Source organism: Tursiops truncatus, chromosome 12 (assembly GCF_011762595.2).
Source record: "Tursiops truncatus isolate mTurTru1 chromosome 12, mTurTru1.mat.Y, whole genome shotgun sequence".
Taxonomy (NCBI): Eukaryota; Metazoa; Chordata; class Mammalia; order Artiodactyla; family Delphinidae; genus Tursiops; species Tursiops truncatus.
The window spans coordinates 80,462,998-80,480,135 of NC_047045.1; the positions used below are offsets into that span (position 1 = coordinate 80,462,998).

General features: G+C 41.8%; 1 protein-coding gene and 1 pseudogene across 8 annotated transcripts in view; one reads left to right on the top strand and one right to left on the bottom strand.

Moving 5' to 3' along the window:
- The window catches only part of TULP4 (TUB like protein 4), a 228,503-nt gene that overhangs the window by 71,916 nt on the left and 139,449 nt on the right, over positions 1-17,138 (top strand). The gene's annotated exons all lie outside the window — the stretch shown is intronic.
- Positions 12,538-14,007, bottom strand: LOC101337568 (heterogeneous nuclear ribonucleoprotein A3 pseudogene; annotated as a pseudogene).

Consider the following 17,138-nt stretch of genomic DNA (forward strand, 5'->3'; position numbering starts at 1 on the left):
CTTAAAAAAACCTAATTATCTACTTTATTTCCAAGATTGAAATCACCTTAGGGGAGTCAGAATCTGTAATGTTCCTTGACATTTTTCTCTAGTAATGAAATACTTGTTTAAGAGATCAACAAACACCTCTTTTCAAAAAAAGGTATTATTATATTTTAGATCAGCATTGTAAGAGAAATACAATGTGAGCTACATGTGTAATTTTAAATTTTCTAGTAGCTACATTATAAAGTAAAAAGGTGAAATTTATTTTAATAATATATTTTATGTAACCCAGTATGTCTGAAATATCATTTCAATATGTAATCAGTATAGAAACTCCTAATGGGATAATTTATATTCTTTTTCATATCAAGTCCTAGAAAGTTGGCACATCTCAATTTGAATCAGCCACATCTCAAGTGCTCAATTGCTACCTGTGGCTCATGGCTACCATATTGAATGGTGTCGTTTTGGACGATTCTGCTTCTTTTTGAGGATTATGGCAGAGCTGCATGCTTACCCCAGAGAGCTTATTAATGTACGACTTAAAAGGCCTTTTGTCCAAGGTCCTAAAACCTTTTTATTTGGAAACAATTTCAAACGTACATAAAAGTTGCAAGGTTAAACACGCAGTCTTTCCACATATTGCCCTGTTGTTAACTTGTGCTTGCTTGTGTGTGTGTGTGTGTGTGTGTGTGTGTGTCTGTGTGTGTCTGTGTATTTCCCCTCCCAAACCATTTGAGAATATATTTCTTGATTTTTTTACCCTGATATACTTCAGTGTATAAATCCTAAGAATAAGGACATTCTCTCATATAACCACAATAGTACAGTTATCACCTTCAGAAGATTTATTGATAACATTGATTCGATGCTTTAATTTACTGTCTATATTCCTTTTTTTTTCCACTAAATGTTCATATTTATTGCTAACTTGGGGCCTAGTAACATTTAGAAAATACAGTTTCTAAGAGGCAGCTGCTAGAGATTGGCCAATTATAATTCACAAGTCAAAGAGAAAATCTTATTTGACTTTAAAATTCTATACTTGTTTTCTCCTTTCATGAATTATCACACAGCCAAAGCACTGTGTCTGTGAGAGGAGGAATACAACAGACTTGCTTCCCGACTGTCTGCAAAAATGCATCACCTCAGATGACCTTGGTTCTTTCTACACTAAATAAGGAATTTCCTTCTTCTGATTTTACAACCGATTTAATTACAATAAAAACAATTGTGTGAATAAAATAGATTGTGATTATCTATCTCTGTTTTCAGTTCCTGTGAGGAATCTTGAAATGTCAACAGTTCTGTAGGACAGCGTTTGAGTCATTTATTACAGTGTGCCTCCTGTATCGTGATACATCCAAAAGCCATACCAGACTGATGCTTGGTCTCCCAGACAGGTGGTTTTCAGAGCTGGGTTAAAATTCTGAGTATATAATTGTTCTTTTTTTTTTTCTGTATTTATTTTTGGCTGCATTGGGTCTTTGTTGCTGCGTGCAGGCTTTCTCTAGTTGTGGCGAGCGGGGGCTACTCTTCCTTGTGGTGCGCGGGCTTCTCATTGCGGTGGCTTCTCTTGTTGCGGAGCACGGGCTCTGGGCGCACGGGCTTCAGTAGTTGTGGCTCGCAGGCTCAGTAGTTGCGGCACACAGGCTTAGTTGCTCTGCGGTATATTCCGTTTTTTGTCAAAATTTTTTCTCCAGTACAGAATCTAATTTAGGCTCACAGATTGCATTTAGTTATTATGTATGTTTACACCCTTTTAATCCGGAACAGTTCTTCAGTCTTTTTTCTTTTCCCATGTCATTGGCATTTTAGAAGGATACCCTTCCCCATCTCTAATAGAACGTTTCTGTATTTGGGGTTTAATTCAGGTTAATTGTCCCCAGCTGAACACCCTGTAAGTGATACTGGATGTTGCCTTCTTCTCAGATACTGTGTGGAGGCTCTTAGTATCTATTGGCCCCTCATTGCTGATGTTAATTTTGATCACCTGGCCAAAGTGTTGTCCAGTTTCCCTGCTGTGTAGTTACCATGTTTTCGCCTTGCATTTGACAGGCATTTTATGGGAGGACACTTTAAAACCACGCAGATAGCCTGTTCCTTATCAGGATGTTCTCCATAGGTTTATCATCCATTAATGATTCTTGCTTCAGCCAGTTTTTATTATGATGGTTGCGAACTGCTGATTTTCAGCTGCAGTACTCCCTCCACAGAATGTTCCCAGTGGACATTCTATGTAAGCAAGAGCTCCCCATTCTCCCCATTCATCCATTCATTTACATATTACCAGTATGAACTTATGGATTTCAATTTTTTTCTTCAGTGCTCATTGTACTACATTGCTGAGACCCAGTTTTGCTCAAATTATTCCATGTTTAGCCAGTGGAAGCCCCTTCAAGCTGGTGTGTCCTTTTGATGCACTCCTGTCATTGGGGGTGCCTCTACTTTCTGACACAACAGAAGAGAGCATATTATGTATTTTTTTCCTCCTGTTTTATTGAGATATAATTGGCAACACTGTATTAGTGTTAGGTGTATATATATATGCTTTTTTGTACTTTCGCTTTTCTACTTAGCATCTGGAAGTGGCTCTATGTCAGCTCATGCAGAATGTCCTCATCTTTTTTTTATAGCCCACGGTGCTCCATTGTGAAGGTACCAGAGTTTATTTGGATAGTGTCCAAGTTTGAATATTTAGAGAGTTTTCTGTAGTTTGTAATTATAACTAATGCTGCAGTGAATAACTTGTACATACATATTTTCATATTGGTTTTTTTTTTAATATTATTTATTTAGGCTGCGCTGGGCCTTAGTTGCGGCATGTGGACTTCTTAGTTGTGGCCTGCAGACTCTTAGTTGTGGCATGCATGGGGGATCTAGTTCCCTGGCCAGTGATCGAACCCGGGCCCCCTCATTGGGAGCACCGAGTCTTACCCGCTGGACCACCAGGAAGTCCTGTATTTTTGTATTGTTGGAGGTGTATCTTCAGGATAAGTTCTTAGAAGTGGGATTGCTGTGTTCAAGTGTGAAAACATAAGTTTTGTTGGATATTGCCAGACTCCTTTCCATGATGATTGACCCACTTTGCATTTCCACCAGAAAAAGTATTTTCAAGCTTTAAAAATTTTGCCAATCTTCTAGATGAGATATGGTAACTCAGTGTAGTTTTGATTTGGATATCCTTTATTATGAGTGGATTCGAACATCTTTTTAAATATTTGAGGGTCATTTTTATGTCTTATGGGTTGTCTAGTCACATTGTCCGTTTTTCCGTAGGATTTTTGATTACTTTGCCACCTTTACATTTTAAAAGTTCTTGGTGTATTGGGGATATTAGTTTTTTATTTGTAATATATATTGCAGATGTTTTCTCCCAGTTTGTTATTGATCTTTTAACTTTTCTTATTATATTTTTTGCCATACAAAAGTTTAAAAAAATTTATCTAGTCAAATTTACCAGTCTTTTATTGCATCTGGATTTTGAGTCATTGTTAGAAAGCCTTTTATATACCTCGGTTATAGAGAAATTCACCCATATTTTCTATAGGTTCAGGAGAAGACTTGTAACAGAGTACTGCTCGAAGAAATCAACACATACTTTGTACTTGCTGTGGAATCTGTCATCCATGGCCTCCTTACAGCAGGACAAATGGTAATTATGAACTCTCGGACCTGCCAGGCAGTTGGGTTTTGAACTGCGTCTGCAAACAGATAAACTAAAGAACAGAGAGAACCATTCAGGTTAAGTTAGAATTTCAGTCAGTGACAGAATTGAGAATGTAACTCATTTTTAAAAACTCTTTGTATTCTTCATCTATTTTGAGTTAGTCCCTGAGACCAATCCACTCGTTTCTGAGATTCTTGTTTGTTAACTGGGTCCTTTCATTTAAGGTTATTTCCTGATTTCATAGAGCATCTTGGCAAGTCTTATCGACATCTTAGAGCTGTGTTTGTCTTAGCATAGTGCTGAGGTGTGCCGAGGTGACATTTCTTAGCCATCCTTCGTGACCCCCACTGAGCAGAGGCTTAGGATGGTGATTACCTCTGTGTGGGCAGGTGCAGAAATCAGTCTTCACACCCCTTTCTCTGGAGAGATTTGTGTGAAAGGCCCCTTCAGCAAATGAGCTCCCAGCAGTCCAGGGGCTGGGAGAGGGCAGATTCCCTCTGTTACTGAATAAGTGAAAATAATGTTGTAGTGATTGGTTTTCTTACAGTGAAGTATGAAAACGGGGGCCAGGGAGCAGCAATGAGTAGATGCTGAGCCCTGGTGTCTGAAACTGCCCGTGTGATCCGTGATGGATGGAACCAGTGCGAGGGAGTCCTGGGTTCTGTTCTGGCTGACAGTCACCGATGTATGACTGTCGGCCAGTACTTTCTGACCTTTAATTTTCTTTATCTTAAAATCAGGTGGTCTCCAAGAACCTTCCCAGCTCCAAGGTTCTAAATTCTTCTAGTGTCTTTTATTTCCTGCTTGTAATATGGTCCCCAAACTGCTAAGCACATTTGAGTCTTCGTCTTTTTTTTAACCATTCACTTCTTTCTAAAATTTTCTTTTTGAACATTCTTGGTCTTAAGAGTATTGGTCAGATAAGTAGATTGGTACTTGATATTTTGTCATTTCTGGTTGAGTGTAAGCTCCATGGGAATGGGGACTTGGCGTTAGCACCTTAAACTAAAAGGTAAATAGTGTATTTCTTCTTGGTGTGGCTTAGGTTCAGAAGGGTAATCAATCCTAGGGGCTTAGTAATATTGAGGTCGGCCTTAATGTTTCAGGTTTATTACCATATAGACCAGTAAGCTATCTTTGTTTCATGGTCCTACGTTGTACCCTTGCATAATTATGGCCGGCGATCATGAAAGTTCATTGTTGGGTGCAGAAAGGTTGGGTGAAATTGTTGCTTGATCCTTGCAGATCCATCCTAGTGCCTTGAAAAACAATGCAAAATATGGTAATGAATTTATACTGAAACCACATTCAGGATTAGTTCCCCCTGCCCCCCAGCTTATGTTCTGCTGTTTCACTTGTAAAATGGGATTTCCTTCATGTCTGAAGAACGGAGAATTTAATTATTAAAAAGAAAATCCATTCCCAGTTGGAATGACATTTATTAAGAACATTTGGCCCTATTGTTGAGCAGCTATCTTATTTCTCTTATGTGGGAAAAAAAAGCCAATTAAGTTTTCAAAGTTGTGACCCAGAGCCAGATGTTCACTTGAGGTAGCCCATGTCCCTTTTGTAATGACCAAAGGTACAAAACAATTCATGTTGCCATCTAACAGTCAGTGGTTATCATAGAGTTAGCTTAATCAGGAAGGAAATGCCAAGAGTTTTGTGTAATATAAAATTCTTTTAAGTTCCATGGATTTATAGTAATTACTGTAAATGGAAGGCTTCTTTTCCAATGTGGATTATGTCTATAAAGTCAACTTTTCTTTTTTTTTTCCCTAGTGAAAGTGAATTTTGGTGGTGGTTTTACTGTTGAAATTTTAAAAGGTAAAAATACCCATGTAGGGAGTTCCCTGGTGGCCTAGTGGTTAGGATTCCGGGCTTTCACTGCTGTGACCCGTCATCAATCCCTGTTTGGGGAACTGAGATTCCGTAAGCTGTGCGGTGTGGCTAAAAAGAAAAAAGAGAGAGAGGAAAGAAAAAAATACTAAATTATATATATAAAAAATACCCGTGTAAAATATTTTGACCCTAGGTTTTTATTCAGCTCATTTGAAAAACTGTTAAGCATCTTCTGTGTGCTAGCTGCCATACTAACTGCTATGGTGATAGGGGTGAACAGGATGAACATAGGCTTTATTAATTATGATATGTTTGGTTGCAAGCACAGAAAACCTACTCGTATTGGCTTAAGCAGTTAGGGAAAGGAATGTGCCGGCTCATGGAACTAAGAACATCCAAGAGCTATCAGGTGTGAGTAGTGGCTTGAGCCGTTGGGACCTGGTGACTCTCCATCTCTCTGCTTTTGTCTGTGTGGGCTTCGCAGGCAGGCTCATTTGACCTGGTTGCCCTTGGCAACCTAAGCTAATAATCTCCTAGTTCTCACTCTGATGAAAAAGAGAGACCGCTCTTCCCCAATAAAACGTTGGGTTTGACTCTTATTAATGTGGACTTAGTCATGTGCCCAAACCCGAACCAGTCACTGTGGCCAAAGTGAGGCAGTGCTCCGATTGGCCAGGCCTGAGCCAGATGGAGAGAGTTGTCCCTTTTCTAGCACGACGGCTGAGAGTAGGGAATAGTGGTCCCAGGGGGGAAATCCAGGCTCTGCCCTAGAAGCAGGGAGTGAATGGAGTCAGCAGTAACCATTGTCTACCTTACAGCCTAGTGGAGGAAGACAGAATTTCAACAGCAATGACTGTAAAGGGCGGTGGCGCTCTGAGAGAGGAAACACAGGCTGCCGTGGGTACACCTGGCAGGAACATGTCAGTATAAAGCTTACTTTAAAATGTAACAAATAACAGCAATCAAAAATGCACCCTTAAAATTACATGTTTTAAGGACACATAATATAGTGAAGGAATGTGGCAGTTAACCTTATTTTGGACATTCTCGGGCAGCAAACCGGTTGAGTCAGTGCCTGTCGGCTCTTTCTCTTTGGCCAGGTCTCTGCTGGAAGAGGACTGGCTCAACCGTGAACTTTTCCCAGGCTACCGGGGCAGTGACCTCTCATCCCGTGTTCCCTGCAACGGTGAACATCCTACGTTTCCATGTAATGAGGGCTGGTTCAGTATTGTTATAGTGGGTCAGCCACCTATGTTGCACCTTTAGTCTGAGAGAGGCAAGTGTGCTGCAACATGAGGTCTGCACAGGGACCTGAATCACTGCCCCTGTGATGGCAGAGGGGACTTTGGGGGGTGGAGGGGTGATCACAGAACATTTCATGGACAGCATGGCTTTGAGGTAGGCCTTGATTATGACCAAGGTTCCTCCTGACTGTGGGAGCCCTGCCTCACTTCATCTGCCGTCTGCCCTCTTTGGAGTCCCTGAGGATGGCTCTTCTCATGCAGGTGGAAGCATTCCTGGGTGGGCGAGCGTTCCCCACGCTCACCTGGAGGACTTCCTGAGAGGATTGCAGAGCTCAGGGAACGTCAGTCCAGTGGCCAGTTGAGTGCATTTGAGGTCCATCTGCTCTTGGGCCCTGAGTGGGGCTCACCGTGAGGACAGAAGCAGGAGTGTGGTCTGACCTGGTGCCTGGGGGCAGCTGCTTGTTCTCTGGAGGTGTCCCCCGCAAGACGCTGCTTCAGTGGCCACTAGCAGGCATGCTCAGAGATGTGTAATTTCATTTGGTGGTATGTACTTTGGTAATTCAGTGACTAGTGAAAATGTTATTTTTCTGGGAAGGGCGTTTATCAGAATTGTTTTGTATTTATTTAGCCATTATATTCAACAAACCTCAAATAGTAGTGTAGGCGTTCAACTATAGGGCTACTCATAACTAGTGAGTACAAATCATGTTTACTGAATTAAGGCCCCATTAATTCAGTTGTATTTTCTTAAGTTTGTCCCTGAGTTTCCGAGTGTCCTTCCCCACTCCTGTGTGTGTGCATGTGGGGCGAGTCGGGGCACGCACACAGCCTCAGGTGGGAAGGGCTTTGCTGGTACCGTCGCTTAGAGGAATGAGGTAGCCTGGACTCATTCCCCAAACCATCCACTGCAACAGCACTGGGCCTGCGCTTCCTGTGGATGTGCTGTCCTGCTACCGCCTCCACCTTTCCTTGGGAGTTCCTCCTTAGGACCTGCCTTCTTTCTTTCATCACCAGGATACATGGTATCCGTTCTCAGGACTCCCGTTCATCCTGCTTTTCCCTGAAGCTCCAGACCATTTGGACCGACGGTCCCTGAGGGCCTCCCACTTTAGCGCTTGGTGACTCTATGGTCACCCATCGCTAATCGTGCCACTCGCTAGGCGTAGGACTCCTTGTCTTCTGTCGTGTCCAGGGGTGTGTGCGTGTCGGCCTCCTCTGGTTTGCACTGTCTGAGTTAGAGCCTTTGAGGGGTGGCTGAGCTGCTGGAGACGGCACACAGTCAGCTGGGAGAGTTAAGGAATTTTAAGGCTGCCTCTGTTTCTCTGTTTTTGTTTTTGTTTTTTTTTTTTTGCGATACGGGGGCCTCTCACTGTTGTGGCCTCTCCTGTTGCGGGGCACAGGCTCCAGACGCGCAGGCTCAGCAGCCATGGCTCACGGGCCCAGCCGCTCCGCGGCATGTGGGATCTTCCCAGACTGGGGCACGAACCCACGTCCCCTGCATTGGCAGGCGGACTCTCAACCCCTGTGCCACCAGGGAAGCCCAAGGCTGCCTCTGTTTTGAAAACATGTAGAGAGACTGCTGCACTTTGAAAACATTAATTTACATAAGCCCGTACTATTTATCACCATGAGTCACATCTTACCTTTGTGGTTCGTTTGTACACTCTAGATGTGAATCCTGAAGAACTAGCGTTTTGCTTATATAGTCTGGATTGTCAGTGGAGGAAAGTAGCTCTGAACGGCTGATTCATTCAGGGAAGTAACTGCATAGCCAGCTTGGTATCTTAAGCATGTAGGGTTTCTAGAATAATGAAACAACTAATTATATAATACGTGTTTTAGATTTTGTATTTGATTCTCCTCAGTGAAAGTGCAAGTCCCTGTGCTCAGTTGCCTATAATGCTGACCTTTTGAAGGGTTGGATGAATGACACTGTGGTATAAAGATCTTAGGATCTGGAGTCAGATGGACCTTGCAGCAACTCTTGGTTCTGTCCTGTACTAGCTGTGTAGTCTCACCATGATTCCTTAGCTATGAAGCAGGGATTTTAAAAGCATATTGGACTGTTGTGAGGATTAAATAGGACTGTGTATATTTATCTCACATATAAAGTATCTGGTATAGTGTTTGACCCTGAGAAGATGCTCAATAAATGGTAACCGCTAGGCTTCCTGTAGTGAACAGTGGGATGAAAAATAAACAGTATGTTTTGGGACCAAAACTTAAATTTCGGGATACTTCTTCACAATTGTCATCTGATAAAACCATCAATTTAGTGCTTTGCGGTGCAAACACATAAAACCATGTGTCTGCTGCCAGGCCCGCTTCCTCTAAGAGTGCTTCCTCCAGACCAGCCCCAGGTGACGGGGGAAGATGGACCCACTGCAGCAGGGGAAGAGGCGGGACTGGGAGTTTCTCTGTGATGGCCTGAGGCTCACACACAGCTGACCCAGGAGGAGTGCGTAGGTTGTGCTCTTATAGCTGTGCTTACCTTGGAGCTGTTTGTGAGGGAGTGTGAGCTTTATGCTTTGTCTGTGAAGGGGAGGAGCTCTGACTCCAAAGGTGAGGTTTGCTCTGGTTCCTGTCAAGGGGCTGAGCTGGAATAGAAGTCAGATTCTGATTGAAACTGGGTCCAAAATGATGTTGTGATCTAGCTTCTCCAAACTTTACCTGGTTAAATCATTGTACGTATGCTTTTTCTTTTTGTTGTGTTTCTAACCAAACAAAACACAAGTCAGGTTAATGCTGGGAGGGGGAGCATGATGAAGAAGAGACTAGAGGCTCTTCACTGGCTTCCTTTTTCCTTTTTCTTTCTTTTTTTAATCTGTCAGGACAAGTAGTTTGACTTAAAATGAAAATAGTAATAAAATGAAGTACATAGAGAAAATCATAACAAAATTAAGTATGTGAATCATTCCTATCACTTTTGTTTAGCTTTCTGAATATAAAAAGGATGTGTAATATCATACCTGGGCTTCTTTTAGTACTAAAAGGTCCAATATTTTGGGTTCTAAAGGTTCATTTAGGCAGAGTATTTTTATTTTATTTTATTTATTTATTTATTTGGCTGCGTTGGGTCTTCGTTGCTGTGCGTGGGCTTTCTCTAGTTGTGGCGAGCGGGGGCTACTCTTCTTTTCAGTGCATGGGCTTCTCGTTGTGGTGGCTTCTCTTGTTGCGGAGCACGGGCTCTAGGCGCGTGGGCTTCAGTAGTTGTGGCTCGTGGGCTCTAGAGCTCAGGCTCAGTAGTTGTGGCGCATGGGCTTAGTTGCTCCACGGCATGTGGGATCTTCCCGGAGCAGGGCTCGAAGCCGTGTCCCCTTCATTGGCAGGCGGATTCTTAACCACTGTGCCACCAGGGAAGTCCTAGGCAGAGTATTTAATGATTTAAGATTGGTCTAGAGTTTCAGCTTTTGCTAAAGCAAACCCCCTTCAGCCACTTCTTTCCTAAAATAGAAATCGGGCTTACATTTCTGCTCTTTCCTCATGACTGGAATAATTATGATTCATAATTCTCTGATCTTTGCTATGTGCTAACTTGACATTGAACTTTAACCTTAATGTGTGCATATCAAAATTTGGATGTAAAATATGACCATAGCTGTAGCAAACGTGCAAGATAAAGTTCATTATGAAATTCCAGAATGTAAAAATGTCAGGTAGTTTTTTTGTTTTTTTTTTTCCTTCTGGCAAATAATTTTTTGTTTTCCTTTTTTTGAAATAAGCCATTACAATAAAATATAGTTTATATAGCTTTTAACGAATTGGAAATCCTATTCTCCTGCACTGCAAGGGTCGTTGATATTGATCATATGATCCTAAGGCATTACAGTATTCCAAAGTGTCTTCTGAATCATTAAAGAAATATTATGTTAAGTATAGTTTTTTAGTTCATTGCGTTTTATTGTATTATAATTGAAAAATAGAGATCTGCATATTTCATATATATGGGAACCATCTCATTTAAAAAGTAATGCATGATCCATTAACATATACATAGCTATAAATATCGAAATATGAAATGTTGTGCATACATTCCTAATCCAGTCACTTCTTCTCATTCTGCTGCTAACCCTTCTGGAACTGTGCTGACCTAGCTGCTCACCTGCTTCTCCTCCGGACGTCCCTTTAGTCCACACGCGGCCAGAATCACATTTCTGAGCGTTAGGTGATCCCGTCACCCATCTGCCTGTTTAGTGCCTGCTTCCTCCTGCCTTCCTGAGGTGCAGTCCTGCCGCTGACCTCCCTCTACAGCCCTGGGGCAGAGCTGAGCCACGTCCGCCGCCTGCCCGCTTAGTGCTGTCTTGCACTTAGGTTCCACCTTGTTTAAGGTTGCTTCCTCAGAGAGGCCTGTCCTGACCACTGAGTCATGAGTTATCCCTTCTCTAGCTTTCTTGCCTATTATGATTAGATTTTTCTGACAGAACATTTGTATTATATTACCTCCCTGATTAAGAATCTAGAAGTGTTCTCTAAATTGTTTATCTCATCAAATGCAAACTCATACTTGGGTGTTCTTCTTGATTTGCTCTCTCATTCAAACGTTTATGTTTTATACAGTAAACCTAGGGCCCCTTTCCTTGCTGAGATGCTGTTTCTAACAGTTGGTCATTTAAACAGCATAACCCTGAATATAAATGTCGAAAGTGTCATTTGGGAAGGCTGGCTATATGCATGACTTTATGTTGTGGTCTTCCACTGTGTCTGGGGGCTGTCACAGAACTCAGGGGTATGGACTCATTCTCTGGTACGGAGCCACACGTGCTTGCACTTACATAGGCTCCTGAGAGAGAGGTGAAGAACGGATGCTTGCTTAGGCCGGTTCTGTCACTGTCTTGGCCTGCTGCTCAGCCCCGTGGACCCAGATGTGCTCACGCTGGCATTTACACCTACTTCTTCAGCGCCCTGTCGGGTCTGTTCTCGAGGCCCAGGCTGAGCACAACTTAGTGAGTTTCAGCTCCTGCGTGGAGAAGGCTCAGCGACCTGCTCGGGGGAACCAGTAGTGAGAGTAAGGCTGCTGTTAACAGCTGTCACAGTAAGGCTGCTGAAAACTGTGTTGTTTCATTTACAACTTATGGTCACACGTGTCGTGTTCTTAGGAGATGAGGAAGTGCTGGTGGCATTTCCTAGGAAGAACTCTTGGTAGATGTGCTCTCTTTTATAACTGTGACCTAGTGTGGTATTTATGGTCCCCCAGACTTAGCTACCCTGTGTAATTCAGGGATTCTTTGCGTTGGCCCAGCTGAATTTTGTCATTTGTGATAATTAAGTAACATCTTTTCATATGGCTGTACTGTGATTCGTTTAATCATTTCCTCATTGGGTGCATTTAAAAAATATTTTCAAGTTTTCCTTAGAGTAAATAGTGTTAACACACTCTTTGTAGAAGTTCCTTTGGGATTAGTTTCTGGAGATACAGTTTCAAAAGTGAGATTAATAAGATTAATGACTTGAGTAATTTAAAATTTTTGTTGTATATTCCAAGATTTTTTTCCAGAAGGATTGGCAGAATGATGAACACCAGATTTTTTTTAAGACTTCTGGAGTCTAGACGTTCTAGATCATATGGAGTCATAATTTTTTTTTTTTTTGGATAACTAAGGGGTAAAGTACTATATTATGGTTTTGGGTTTTATATTTTCATTTATTAATTAGGTTGAAATTTAACAATAATATCAACTTGCCATCTATATGGACTAATATTGATTCTTTAACTTTTCAGATATAGTGAATTTTTGTATGTTGTATTTTATTACTTTTCTCCACCCATTAAAATTTTTTTTTTTTTTTTTGGAAAAGTTAAAAATTCCTTAATTTTTTATTCCTGGTACCACTACCACAATTTACAGGGCAATATACCTGATGTAATGAAAAGAAAAAGAAAAAGACAAAGCTACAACAGATAAAAGACCTCAGGAATGTACATCTAATTGACACTACATTGCATTAATCAATAGCTGCACTTTTTGCAAACTGTGGCTATGACAGTCCTGAACAAGAAGGGTTTCCTGTTTAAGCTGCAGTAACTTTTCTGACTATGGATCATCGTTCCTTCTGTGGCAGATTTTTACAGTTCCTCTAATGCATTTGGGACGACTGTCTCAAAGTAACCTGCAGCTTTCCTGACAACTCCTCGCTCTCTCTCCTGCTAAGAACTGTAGCCCTTTTCTTCTGAGTTTTTAGAACCTTCTGCTACCATATCCACCACTTCCACCACCAGATCCATAACCACCACCATAGGGACTTCCCGAGCTTCTTCCACCAAAACTGCCCCCCTTCATGGGTCCATAATTTGATTGCTGTTGTCCACTATAATTTCCAAAATCATTATAGCTCCCACCACCACCATAGTTACCTCCAAAATTTCCTCCTTCATTGTAACCATCATATCCTCCACCACCGCCACCATATCCACCACCTTGGTTTCCATATCCTGGTCCACCACCACCATAGCCTCCTCTACTACTGTAACCAGGACCACCGCCATAGTTACCACCGTCGCCTCCAAATCCATTATATCCACCATCACCTCCTCCATAACTACCTCTGCTGCCACCACCTCCACCACCATACCCTCCTCTTCCACCAAAGTTTCCACCACGGCCAGAGTTACCTCCACCACCTCCAAAGTTTCCTCCACGACGCATAAAGTTGCCAGATCCACCTCCACGACCTCTTTGTGATCCAGCAGACTGCATTTCTTGTTTAGGAAGGGCCTTTTTCACTTCACAATTATGCCCATTAATAGTGTGGTATTTCTGAACAACAATTTTATCAACTGTATCATGATCATCAAAAGTTACAAAAGCAAATCCTCTCTTTTTCCCACTCTGCCTGTCTTCCATAACTTCTATGGTTTCAATCTTGCCATACTTTTCAAAGTAGTCTCTCAAATTATATTCTTCTGTATCTTCTTTAATACCACCAACAAAAATTTTCTTCACTGTTAGATGGGCACCAGGCTTTACAGAATCCTCTCTAGAAACAGCTCTCTTTGGTTCCACTACATGCCCATCAACCTTGTGTGGTCGAGCACACATTGCTGCATCCACCTCTTCAACACAAGAGTAAGTAACAAAACCAAAGCCCCTGGAACGTTTTGTTTGGGGGTGTCTCATCACCACACAATCTGTAAGTGTGCCCCATTTCTCAAAATGTTCTCTTAAGCTATCATCTGTAGTTTCAAAGCTCAGACCACCAATAAACAGTTTTCTCAACTGTTCTGGTTCCTTTGGATCATGACCCTCCATTTTGAGACCAGACTCACCTCTTCCAACTCGAGTTCAATATGGGACCAAGAGCCATTAAAATATTTTTATTTTAATTTAATTTAATTTTTTTTATTTAAAAAGTTATTTATTTATTTATGGCTGCATTGCGTCTTCACTGCTGCACACGGGTTTCTCTAATTGCGTTGAGCGGGGGCTACTCTTTGTTGCAGTGTGCAGGCTTCTTACTGCGGTGGCTTCTCTTGTTGTGAAGCATGGGCTCTAGGTGCGTGGGCTTTAGTAGTTGTGGCACGTGAGCTCAGTAGTTGTGGCACACGGGCTTCAGTAGTTGTGGCTTGCGGGCTTTGGTAGTTGTGGCTTGCGGGCTCTAAAGCGCAGGCTCAGTAGTTGTGGCACATGGGCCCAGCTGCTCTGTGGCATGTGGGATCTTCCCGGACCAGGGCTCAAACCTGTGTCCCTTGCATTGGCAGGCAGATTCTTAACCACTGTGTCACCAGGGGGGTCCCTAAAATATTTTTTAAATTAAAAAAAGATTTTGTCTTTAATCACACCCTTCATGTCTCTAACAATCACATTTAACTTTGTTTTAAAATAAATACGTAAATCCCTTCTAAATATTTACCATGATTTAAATAACAAAGGAAAGGCAAATAAGATATTTTTCCTTTCAAAATGTTCTTTTGTATTTGTGCCAACTTAATTTTTCTGACAAATTTTACTGTCATTTAAAAAAAATTCATGATTGTCAGGGCTGCAGAGAGCAGGTTCTAGTTATGAAAAAAAAATGGGCCTCAAACCCAAGTAAGGATGAGCCAGCCAGAAATTTTTACATGGGATTGATGTTGATCTGTGGTGTGTGGTCTGTCTGCCTCCCAGACGGCTTGGCTCCAGTAATGCATCTGCTTCTTTCATTCCCACCTCCCGTGGCTCTGCCAGTAGTTTTCATCGCGTTTGATAATGCTTTAAACCTGTGTATTAAATGGGGCCATGTCTCTATTGCTGTATTTAGAATTCCAGTTAGAATCCTCCAGTATCTCTCCATTTGTCTTTATCTCCCATTAGAGTTTTATAATTTTCTTTAAATAGATTGCTTATGTCCTACTTTAAGGTAATTCCCCCAAATTGCTCTTACTGCAAATTATAATTGCTTTACAATTTCATTTCAGTCCTATAGCTATGTATAATTTCTCAAAAATTTGGAGCCATAGAACAATAAACATATTCAGTATGTATATATATTTTAGTACATGCTCTTCATAAATTGAAAGCAGTCTGCGTAGTAAAATTCTCAATGTGTTCTTTTTTTTACTCTACCTGAAAATACCTTTCCAACTTCCAGCTATAAGTTTACATCTTCTTTAATTAGTTCAGACATCTCTTTTATTGGGTGCTGTTTGTGGAGAGACAGGTAATGAGAGTGTTAAATTGCTGGATTGCTTTTTAGTTGATATCTTCAAATACAGTACTACTTGTATCTTCTGTCTTTAAATTTTAGATCTCTGAGAATAGATCATTCTTAAAGTCCCTAACGTTTCTTTTTTTTCCTGGAGGTTGAAATACTATGAATTCTCTGACAATAAAAACCTCCCAAGTAAAGCCTTTGACTTTGAGATTCTCTCAAGTGTTTTTTGTTTGTTTTTTTGTGTGTTTGTTAGTGTGGGCACTGGTTAAGGATGTCAGAGAACAGCATCCTCTCTGAAGTAGCTTCAGTGGTCGCTGTGGGAACAGGCTCCGGAATCTTCAGGGAGCATTTCCGTTGACCCAGAAGATGCTGCGTCCTTACCCTGAATGCCCATCAGGGTTCTCCACCACCACTCTTTGCTAAGGAGCACCTTTGGAATTTGGGGGGTAATTATACATCCACTGTGTATTAGGGATTTTATTAGACGATTGTTATGTCTTCATTTCCCCCAGTATTTGCACTTCTTCTCGGAAAAAGGTATTTAATAATTGTTAGTTGGCAGAAAGAACGAGTGAACTAATGAGGCTGGAAGCTAAAGTGTGAGTAACTTTTATGTGTTTTAACGTGTTTTAGTTCATCTCTAAGGCATCTGGAGAATGTCCAACTGCATGACAGCATCACTGAGCAAGTGCGACCATGGGTGCGTGCTCTGGTACCAACATTTTCTGTTACCGTGTTTGCTGACTGGTATCACCGTGACCAGGTACAAAACTCTGTCCTCTGACAGATTTGGAGTGTGTCTAATGGGCAGGCTTAGTAGAGTGTCAGTTTTTTCTTGTTTCACGGCTTATTAAAAAAAAACCCAAAATAGTTGTTGAGGCCACTTGTCGACAAGTGTGAATAAAGGATAAAATATTTGTCCTCAAGATGCTCATTGTCAAGTACAAGTAAAAATTTCCATACAGTGAAGTAGTTGGGTAGAGGTGTGTACGAGGTGTTGGAAGCTGTGAGGAGAATGTGAGGGAAGTCTTCAGGGGACGGTTCAGACCAGATGAACTATAAACAGTTTTGAAGGGTAAACAGAGGTTTGTGAGGAGACTCATTTGTCCAAGAGTCAGTGTAGCATGAGAGGAAGCGGACGAGGTGGGACCTTGTGTACCGAGTGAGGGATCATGTCGTCCCGTTGACGGCGGGATGCAGCTGAAGGATGGAAGCATTTGCGTTTACGCAAGCTCTGTTTGTGCAGCGTAGGTTCTGAACTGCAGGAGAAGAGGCACTGGGGGCTGGGACTTCGGGCTCCTGCAGGGATCTAGGCACAACGGGGTGCTCAGGCCATGGCAGTGGGAATGAAGAGGGCAAATTTGAAAGAATGGAGGAGATCAAATTACGGGGTTGCTGACAGGTTTGATGTGGATGGCAAGTAGGGTGGAACCCAGGATGACTCCCAAATTTATAAATGGATGTGATTGACTGAGATAAACAATGTAGACTTCATTTTGGGACGTGTTGCATTTGAGGATCAGGTAGGATATGTATTAAAAATTCAGGTTCAAATTTATACACACAACAACATGGATGAATCTCAGGAACATTATACTGAGTGAAAGAAGCCAGACACAGATAACTGCATGCATAGTGCGTGATTCCATTTATGTGAAAGTGTAGCAGAGACAGGTCCAATTTGTAGTGTCAGAAAGCAGGTCAGTGGTCGTCTGGGGGCTGAGTGAATGGGTGGGGTGCATTAGGAGAGCGGAGGTTGGATGCAGATG